This window comes from Palaemon carinicauda, chromosome 10 (genome assembly GCF_036898095.1).
Source record: "Palaemon carinicauda isolate YSFRI2023 chromosome 10, ASM3689809v2, whole genome shotgun sequence".
Taxonomy (NCBI): Eukaryota; Metazoa; Arthropoda; class Malacostraca; order Decapoda; family Palaemonidae; genus Palaemon; species Palaemon carinicauda.
In genome coordinates this window covers 47,345,436-47,355,435 of record NC_090734.1, presented here as the reverse complement: position 1 = coordinate 47,355,435, position 10,000 = coordinate 47,345,436, and the positions used below count along the sequence as shown (strand labels likewise).

The 10,000-nt window shown below is 37.4% G+C and overlaps 1 pseudogene; it reads right to left on the bottom strand.

The window, feature by feature from the left end:
* Positions 1–10,000, bottom strand: part of LOC137647984 (uncharacterized) — a 49,410-nt pseudogene that overhangs the window by 21,541 nt on the left and 17,869 nt on the right.

Below are 10,000 nucleotides of genomic sequence, written 5' to 3'. Positions count from 1 at the left end.
AACTCCTCTTTTTTTGAAACCGTTCATTCGATTACTTTATTTTAGTAGGATGTTTCTGTTGTCACCATTCTTATTATAGGGTCATTTCCCTTGGTTTCAACAGATGTTTCTGATATGTTGATTCGTAGTCGCTGCATACTTTTGAAATTTATTTAGTGGTCGAACTGTGGTAGTTACTGAGTGTTAAAGTAAAACCATTATGTTTGTCGGTGTGATAGAAATCTTCTATTTCTTTGAAAAAGACTGTTTTTGACTAGAAAGACACTTATCACTGGAAACAAAATCCTCCACACAACTGTAACAATCGGATGGTTTTGTATAACCAAGGATTAACACCTCTAAACGATGAAGTAAGAACTCGGCATGCTGTGTAGAGTGTGAGTCCACCAATGCTTTCTAGGTTAGGTTAGGGAGGGAACTTTAGGTTTAGATAAATCCCTGCGTTTGTAAAGCAATCCTAGTGAAATATGGAATTTCAGGTGTATTTTCTTGTGTTTCAGTTGGTTGTGAAAACTCTCTTACAATAAATTCTAGCATCTGAAGTTTGAGTGAAAAGACCAAAATGAAAAACAGACAAATTTAGGAAATTAATTGATATAACAAATAGTTTGAAACAGGATAATACGTCTGGGAACCATTATTAAATGAAGCGGTGTTTGTATTTTTTTTCCTTTTGCGTGTTTTTTAATTACATGTAGAAACTAGTTTGAAGTAAGAATGCTTTAAATTCGATATTTGATATATCTATTAGGAGGTCTATGAAATACATATCAGTTTTTGTGATCACGTAAAGTGCCTTTTCGAAAAAAAAATATAAAATATTTTTTGTTAACGTTTTCTTTAGCTACTCATTATCAATATGTTGTGATTTTTTTTCCGAGGATCAAATATGTTCAATATATATATATATATATATATATATATATATATATATATATATATATATATATATATATATATATATATATATATATATATGTTATAACCCTTAGGGTTATTATAAGAGTTCTATTATAATTGTTGTCAGTAATAAATGTAACTCAGTGCTAAAGGTCAGCGGAAACAAACACTCAAGAAAACTTAACAATATTTAATACTTAACAATAACAAAATTTAGATCAACCTTGTTAAAACTACAAATAACATTATTTAATAACAAGAAAGGACAAATAACAGTCCTTTGAATCACACTGGATTCCCTAAAACTAAGAAGCTAAGTCCTAACAAAGACAAGAGAAATATCAATTATAGACTTGGATCCAACAATTTGGCTGGCCAGAACAAAAAATTACCCTAATACTAATTACAAGAAAGAAGGAAGACGGAGTAAATAAAACAAGAAAAACCATCATAAATCCTACCTATCAACACAAAACTAATGTACACAAAACCTTGTCTATAATAGACATACTGGAAGATATTATGTAGTCACGTCTTAAATATGACTATACATAAAAGATCAAATGATGCAAAGGATGTAAATAGTTCTCCTCACTTCAGTGGATGAATCAGAGGAGACACAAAACTAGGGCCGTCATTCACTGGTCATAACAGCTATCAGGGCAGGTCCTGAACGCCAGGGCATAACCATAAAGGGCAAGCAATCCCAAACGAAAATCAGACACTCTAAGTCTTACCTGGCGTCAGCCTCCCTACTGGCCACCTCACGAGCTTGCAAGCTCCCAAAACCACAGCAGCTGATTGGAGACGTTAGTGCTCCAATTCCCTGGGAAGTCCTCCTCGTCAGGGAAAGGCAGAACTGGCTCGAGTCGCAGGTGACAAGAGCACCTGCCGACAACAGATCAATGTAAGGATCAAAAGCGTAATCCAAAGAATCGTCCAAATAAGTTGCCAAACAATCGTCATCCAGAGTCCAAATCACTATGCTGCTCAAGGTATATTATCAGGGGAGTGCTCAAGCCCGAACTGAATTTTGTCCGAGCACCAACGTCCAGACATCAAGTCGCGTTCATAAACACTCGTATGTAAAAAAAAAACAATCGTTAAAACGATAGTTCGATAATATAAACAACCGGAGAGAAGGCGCCTAACCACACTGAGAATTGTTAAATTAAGCACTTTACACTTAAACACTTAAATTTCAAAGATACCATAAACAAATTCTCATACAAAACAAAGGCTATTCTGCCACAAAATGATTCTTAAAAACTAGTAATTAAACCTAGAAAAACGTTAGTGCTCCAATTCCCTGGGAAGTCCTCCTCGTCAGGGAAAGGCAGAACTGGCTCGAGTCGCAGGTGACAAGAGCACCTGCAGACAACAGATCAATGTAAGGATCAAAAGCGTAATCCAAAGAATCGTCCAAATAAGTTGCCAAACAATCGTCATCCAGAGTCCAAATCACTATGCTGCTCAAGGTATATTATCAGGGGAGTGCTCAAGCCCGAACTGAATTTTGTCCGAGCACCAACGTCCAGACATCAAGTCGCGTTCATAAACACTCGTATGTAAAAAAAAAACAATCGTTAAAACGATAGTTCGATAATATAAACAACCGGAGAGAAGGCGCCTAACCACACTGAGAATTGTTAAATTAAGCACTTTACACTTAAACACTTAAATTTCAAAGATACCATAAACAAATTCTCATACAAAACAAAGGCTATTTTGCCACAAAATGATTCTTAAAAACTAGTAATTAAATCTAGAAAAACAAGGCTGATCTAGACTTTCTAATACCTTCCTCCCCAAAAACAAAAACAAAAAATTCCAATAAATATTTTTTTTTATACAAAACATGAAATCTGTAAAGAAAAAATGATTAACACATCACTCTCAAGACAAAGTAAAGTCTCAGGGTGAAACCTAAAATAAGAATTCTCATGAACAACACTACAACCAATAAATTTTAAAAACTGAATTGTCACAAAGAAAATTTACCAGCCTTAACAATAGAGAAAACATAAATGAAAAATAAACCATAAGGTCAAATTAGCACAAAATATTAACCACCAGACACTGACTGTCTCAAATTCAGCCAATAACATTGAGTTTACACATAACACACACTACCACAGTAGGACCGCCCACACTTTGGTCACTACAGGCTTTACTTTGGTTCAAAAGAAAACAGACAAATTATAAAATACCTCACTAAGAAAACCTAATGACTAACAAACCAAACTCCCAGCGAAAAACACACTCATACTCACTTCTCTAAGAATAACGCAAACCAATTGAAGAGATGAGAAGGGCGAGGGGAAGGGGGCCAAGTCGTGATCAAATCTATATTCTTGAAAGGGCATCGGGAATTCGATTCTCCGTTCCTTTAACGTGTTTAATCAAAAGCGAGAATTCTTGCAATTGCAGAGCCCAACGTAAAATTCTCTGGTTGGCGCCTTTCATGCGCTCGATGAAAACCAGTGGACTGTGATCTGTCCATACTTCTATGGGATAAGAAAAATTTGTTACATAAGGCTTAAAATGCACAAGAGTACGCACCAAGGCGAGGGCCTCCTTTTCAATGGTGGAATATTTTCTCTCGGCAGCCAGTAGCTTTCGGCTATAATACGATACATGATGAACCTCTCCTATATCGTTCCTTTGAAAAAGGACACCCCCAATACCTATGTCACTGGCATCTACTGCAATAATAAAAGGTCTCTGGAAATTAGGAGAAGTCAATATTGGATTAGATACTAATACCATCTTAAGTTTAATAAGTGCTTCCTCACACTGAGGAGACCACATAAACTTCTGCCCTTTCTCCAACAACTTGGTAAGTGGCTGAGCAATGTCCGAGAAATTTCGCACGAATCTGCAATAATAACCAGTCATGCCCAGCACTCGCCGAACTTCTCTGACATTGCACGGCTTCTTTAAATGCACGATAGCCTCAAGGTTGGCTTGTTTAGGTGCCACCTGACCCAAACCAACCTCGTGACCCAAATAACAAACTTTTGCCTTACCAAATTCACATTTGGCTAAATTAATAACCAAACCTGCAAATTTAAGGGCCTCAAATACCTTATGCAATCTCGCCATGTGCGTACTCCAATCATCACTATATACAACCAAGTCATCGATATAAATTTCAGTTCCCTTTAAACCACAAATGACCCTATTCATAAGCCTCTGGAAAGTACACGCGGCATTTTTCATCCCAAAGGGCATTACTTTACACTCGTAAAGCCCAAAGGGAGTTACAAATGCAGAGATCTCTCTTGCTCGATCAGACAGAGGAACCTGCCAATACCCTTTCAATAAATCCAATTTCGTAATGAACTTAGCAGCCCCTATGTGATCAAGACAGTCATCTATCCGAGGCAAAGGAAAAGAGTCATTCTTAGTATGTGTGTTAACCTTACGGTAGTCCACACACATACGGAACTTTCCGTCTGACTTCTTAACCAGGACTATCGGGGAGCTCCATGGACTAACGGAAGGTTGGATGAGATCGTGTTCCAGCATATATTTAATCTCCTTATCAACTATATCCCTCTTAATGGGATTCAGCCGATAAGGACTCTGTTTCACAGGAGAAGCATTACCCACGTCTACATCATGCTCAAGAAAATTAGTTCGACCTGGAGAATTCCGAAATAAATCTGAAAAAGAAGAAATTAAATTAATTACATCCCTCCTTTGAGCAATCTCCAGATGCCCCAGCCCTTCCTTCAAAACTTCTAAATTTTGAATATTATCAAAAAGAGCATCAGAAGACACCTGACAAATCAAATCCTCCAAATCCTCTGAAGGTAAAGCCATACTTTCAACCACAGGCTCATAAACAATAGCAAGAGGATCATGTCTATTAGAAGTATAGAGTTTTAACCTATTTATATGGAATATTCTGCACTTCCGTTTGGTCCCAGGAGCCTCTATTTCATAATTCACCTCCGACAACTTCCTCAACACCTTCCAGGGTCCCTTATATCTTGGTTCAAGGAAATTGTCAGAGTCGGTACTTAAAACTAAAACTAATTCTCCGGGCTCAAACGACCGTGCTTTAGATTTCCTATCAAAATTTAATTTCATAGCAGCTTGAGAACTAGCCAAATTTTCTCTGGCAAATTTCTAGGCTCTAGATAATTTTTTCCTCAAGTCCTCCACAAAGTCTCCTACGTTTGCATTCCCACCTCTATCAGTCTCAAGCATCTCATGAAAAATCTCCAAAGGCCCACGTACTTTGTGTCCAAATACCAGTTCGAAAGGAGCTACCCCAGTTGAAGAATTTGGGTGATTTCTTAGAGCAAAGAGAGCAAAGGGATGACCTTTATCCTATTCCTCCCCTTGTTCATAACAATATTTTTTCAAAATAGATTTAAGGGTCTTATGGAACCTTTCCACCAGGCCCTGACTCTCTGGATGATATGGTAAACTGGTCTTGTGCCGAATGGCCAGTTCTGCACATTTACCTTTAAATACCCTGCTAGTAAAATTTGTACCGCAGTCAGTTTGAATAGTACGAGGGAGACCATACCTGGAAAAGAATTCAATTAGTTTGTCAAATACAACCTTAGAGGTTATCCTTCTCATTGGGAAGGCCTCAGGGAATCGAGATGCTCTATCCATAATTGTCAAGAGATGGGTAAACCCAGACTTAGTTTTAGGCAAAGGCCCAACCACATCAATAACTAATTCCACAAAAGGCTCACCTATCGCAGGAATTGGATTTAAGGGAGCTTTAGGAATAATTTGGTTGGGTTTCCCCATCACTTGACAAACCTCACATTCATTAATAAATTGTTTCACAGGTGATTTTAATCCTGGCCACCAAAAACATTCTGCCAACTTTCGAAAAGTTTTACATACACCGAAGTGGCCAGAAAAAGAATCATCATGTGCAAGACTCAAGACAGACCTACGGAATTGAGATGGGACAACAATTTGTTCAATACGAGACGTCTTGCTCAGATTATCAGTTAAAGGACGACTAATCCGGTATAGTAAACCATTGATCACACAAAACCTGGGTTTAGTCAAATCTGCAGTGTCACCCAAATCAAAATTAAATTCCTTTTTCTGAGCTTCAATAAATGAAGACCTGTCCCAAGCAGGTCTCAAAATATTGCTAACCACACTATTACCACTACTATCTACAGACCCGGGCCTCTCTATGTCTACTTTTAAACTACTTAAGATTAAATCTTCGTCATTATCAATTAAATTTGCAGCCTTTACTGCTGCCCGGGTTGTTACTGCAACAGGACAGGCATGCACAGACAATATGGGGAACAACTCTTGTCCTTTTGTATTTAAGATATCGTTACCCAAAATGCCGTCAATTCCAGGAATAGGGAGACACTCAACAACTGCTAATTCTGTCACTTTATCATAACCAGGGAAAGACAATCTGACCTCCACTAACGGAGCCGAAACAACGGTGTTCGGGAACCCTCCCAGAACAACAAAATTTCCTGTATACTCAGCTAAATTTTTCAAAGAGTCTTTCAAAACCAGAGACCGAGCTGACCCTGTGTCCCTCAAAAATTTCACACCAACAGTTTTAGAAGTAGATATTAATTTACCAGGCCAAATATATTTATCATAAAGTAGTCATGCCTCCTTTCTGCTAGAAGACTGACTACTGCTACTAACATCATTACTAGTGTTAGCTACTGGACGGTTTTCAACTACGGGATCGCTGATAACAGGTTTACTAGTAGATATTAGTGACACAGGATTATTATTATTCCTTTGGAGGCACCTTCTTCTGGCATAACACTGTGCCTGATAATGTCCCTGCTTATTACACCAAAAAACAAGTCCCCCACCTCTATTATTCATATTACCTGGGCCAGAACCAAACCTATTATCTTCAGAAAAGACACGAGTGTCCTGTCCACTCAAGTCTTTTCCCTGGTTACTATCAGGCTTATGATTTTTATCTGGTGGGTTACCCTGCTCACGAGTATTTACAAAAGAGCCCAACCTCTGAAAATTAACTGGCCTAGCAGATTGAAAATTCACATCTTTATTTCCAAAACTACCAGACCCAGTTCGATGGGTCAATACAAACTTGTCAGCAATTTGGGCGGCATTACTTAAATTAAAAGCTTTTACCTCTTCTATATAAATTTTCAATTCCTTACTACATGACCTTTTGAATTTTTCTAGAAGCATGAGTTCTCTCAAAGCGGAGAAAGAGACCACCTGGCGGCTTTTTAACCAATGATCAAATTGTTCCTCCTTAAGCCTAGCAAATTCCACATAAGTAAGGGAGGCCTGCTTCGTAAAATTTCTGAACTTAAGGCGGTAGGCCTCAGGAACCAAATCATATGCCTTGAGGACTAGAGCCTTAACCTTATGGTAATCACGGGCAATACCTTCTTCCAAGGCATTATACACTCTAATTGCCTTGCCCACCAACCTACATTGAATTAGTACAGTCCAAATTTCTGGGGGCCAAGACAACCGAGTGGCAACACGTTCAAAAGCCTTGAAAAATTCTGGAACATTCAACTCTTCAAATACTGGCACCAATTTCAAGTCCGCACCTGCATTAAACTTATCCTGAGAGTTGCCCCGAGGTGTACTAAAATGATTAGAGGTGCCCTGCAGCCTAGCAATTTCTAAATTGATATTGGCCATCTCCAATTCATGCCGCCTCGCCCTCTCATTCTCTTCAAATTCCAGTTTCATCAATTCTATCCGTTTACATATTAAATCAAATTCACCGTCCTCCTTGGACTCCACCAAAGGACAAACAGGAACCTGAGGATCTTTTGGCGCAGGGTTTACTACAGAATTGAATGGATTAGTGGAAACATTTAGTTTCAGAGGCAAGTTAGCCTGACCTTCATAAATAGTTCCTGTCCGGGGAGGATCCTCAAACAGAGTTAGACCTCCATTAACACTTATTCTGTCATCATCATTAATTATACTAACCTCACGCTCAGAGTCTCTACTACCTGAAACTTCATACTCCCTAACCAAATGTTCAGCCTCAGCCAGACCTTGAGGAACTTTACTTTTAACAGCTACCAACAATTGATTTTTCGTATCCGCTGCCCTCAACGGAATACCCAACCACCGGGCACAACTTACTAAACAAGTCTTATTTAGTACTGGCAGATGCTTTATACAATCACCTGACCCTAAAAACTCTGCGGGGTCAAACACAAAACCCTCCATTGCACCAAAATTAGCAGGGGAGAAAGGTAATACTTTACAACTAAAAAAAATATTGTCAAATTAACAAAGTGCTGTTCAACAGACCAAAACACTGAGTACACCTGAGAACAATCCTGTCACGGTCGCCAATTGTTATAACCCTTAGGGTTATTATAAGAGTTCTTATTATAATTGTTGTCAGTAATAAATGTAACTCAGTGCTAAAGGTCAGCCGAAACAAACACTCAAGAAAACTTAACAATATTTAATACTTAACAATAACAAAATTTAGATCAACCTTGTTAAAACTACAAATAACATTATTTAATAACATGGAAGGACAAATAACGGTCCTTTGAATCACACTGGATTCCCTAAAACTAAGAAGCTAAGTCCTAACAAAGACAAGAGAAATATCAATTATAAACTTGGATCCAACAATTTGGCTGGCCAGAACAAAAAATTACCCTAATACTAATCACAAGAAAGAAGGAAGACGGAGTAAATAAAACAAGAAAAACCATCATAAATCCTACCTATCAACACAAAACTAATGTACACAAAACCTTGTCTATAATAGACATACCGGAAGATATTATGTAGTCACGTCTTAAATATGACTATATATAAAAGATCAAATGATGCAAAGGATGTAAATAGTTCTCCTTACTTCAGTGGATGAATCAGAGGAGACACAAAACTAGGGCCGTCATTCACTGGTCATAACAGCTATCAGGGCAGGTCCTGAACGCCAGGGCATAACCATAAAGGGCAAGCAATCCCAAACGAAAATCAGACACTCTAAGTCTTACCTGGCGTCAGCCTCCCTACTGGCCACCTCACGAGCTTGCAAGCTCCCAAAACCACAGCAGCTGATTGGAGACATTAGTGATCCAATTCCCTGGGAAGTCCTCCTCGTCAGGGAAAGGCAGAACTGGCTCGAGTCGCAGGTGACAAGAGCACCTGCAGACAACAGATCAATGTAAGGATCAAAAGCGTAATCCAAAGAATCGTCCAAATAAGTTGCCAAACAATCGTCATCCAGAGTCCAAATCACTATGCTGCTCAAGGTATATATTATCAGGGGAGTGCTCAAGCCCGAACTGAATTTTGTCCGAGCACCAACGTCCAGACATCAAGTCACGTTCATAAACACTCGTATGTAAAAAAAAAAAAAAAAAAAAACAATCGTTAAAACGATAGTTCGATAATATAAACAACCGGGGAGGAGGCGCCTAACCACACTGAGAATTGTTAAATTAAGCACTTTACACTTAAACACTTAAATTTCAAAGATACCATAAACAAATTCTCATACAAAACAAAGGCTATTCTGCCACAAAATGATTCTTAAAAACTAGTAATTAAACCTAGAAAAACAAGGCTGATCTAGACTTTCTAATAATATATATATATATATATATATATATATATATATATATATATATATATATATATATATATATATATATATATATATATATATATATATATATATATATATATATATATATATATATATATATATATATATATATATATATATATATATATATATATATATATATATATATATATATATATATATATATATATATATATATATATATATATATTAAATATATCTTGGTTTAACTTTGGAAATGATTTAGCGGAATTCCAATTGTTACGACACCTCTTAGTTAAAGCACTTTTGAAATTTAGCCTTTGTCAGTTCAAAGACAACTATAAATATACTATATTGAAAATCTGGGCACTTTCAGCTAATCCTCAATATGAAAAAGTAATGATTTCTTGTGTTTCCGAAAAGAAAGTATTCTATAACGCTCAGATACTACCACCTTCTACTGTATTCGATGAAGAAGGAGAAGAAAAGAAGAAGGGGAGAGAGAGAGAGAGAGAGAGAGAGAGAGAGAGAGAGAGA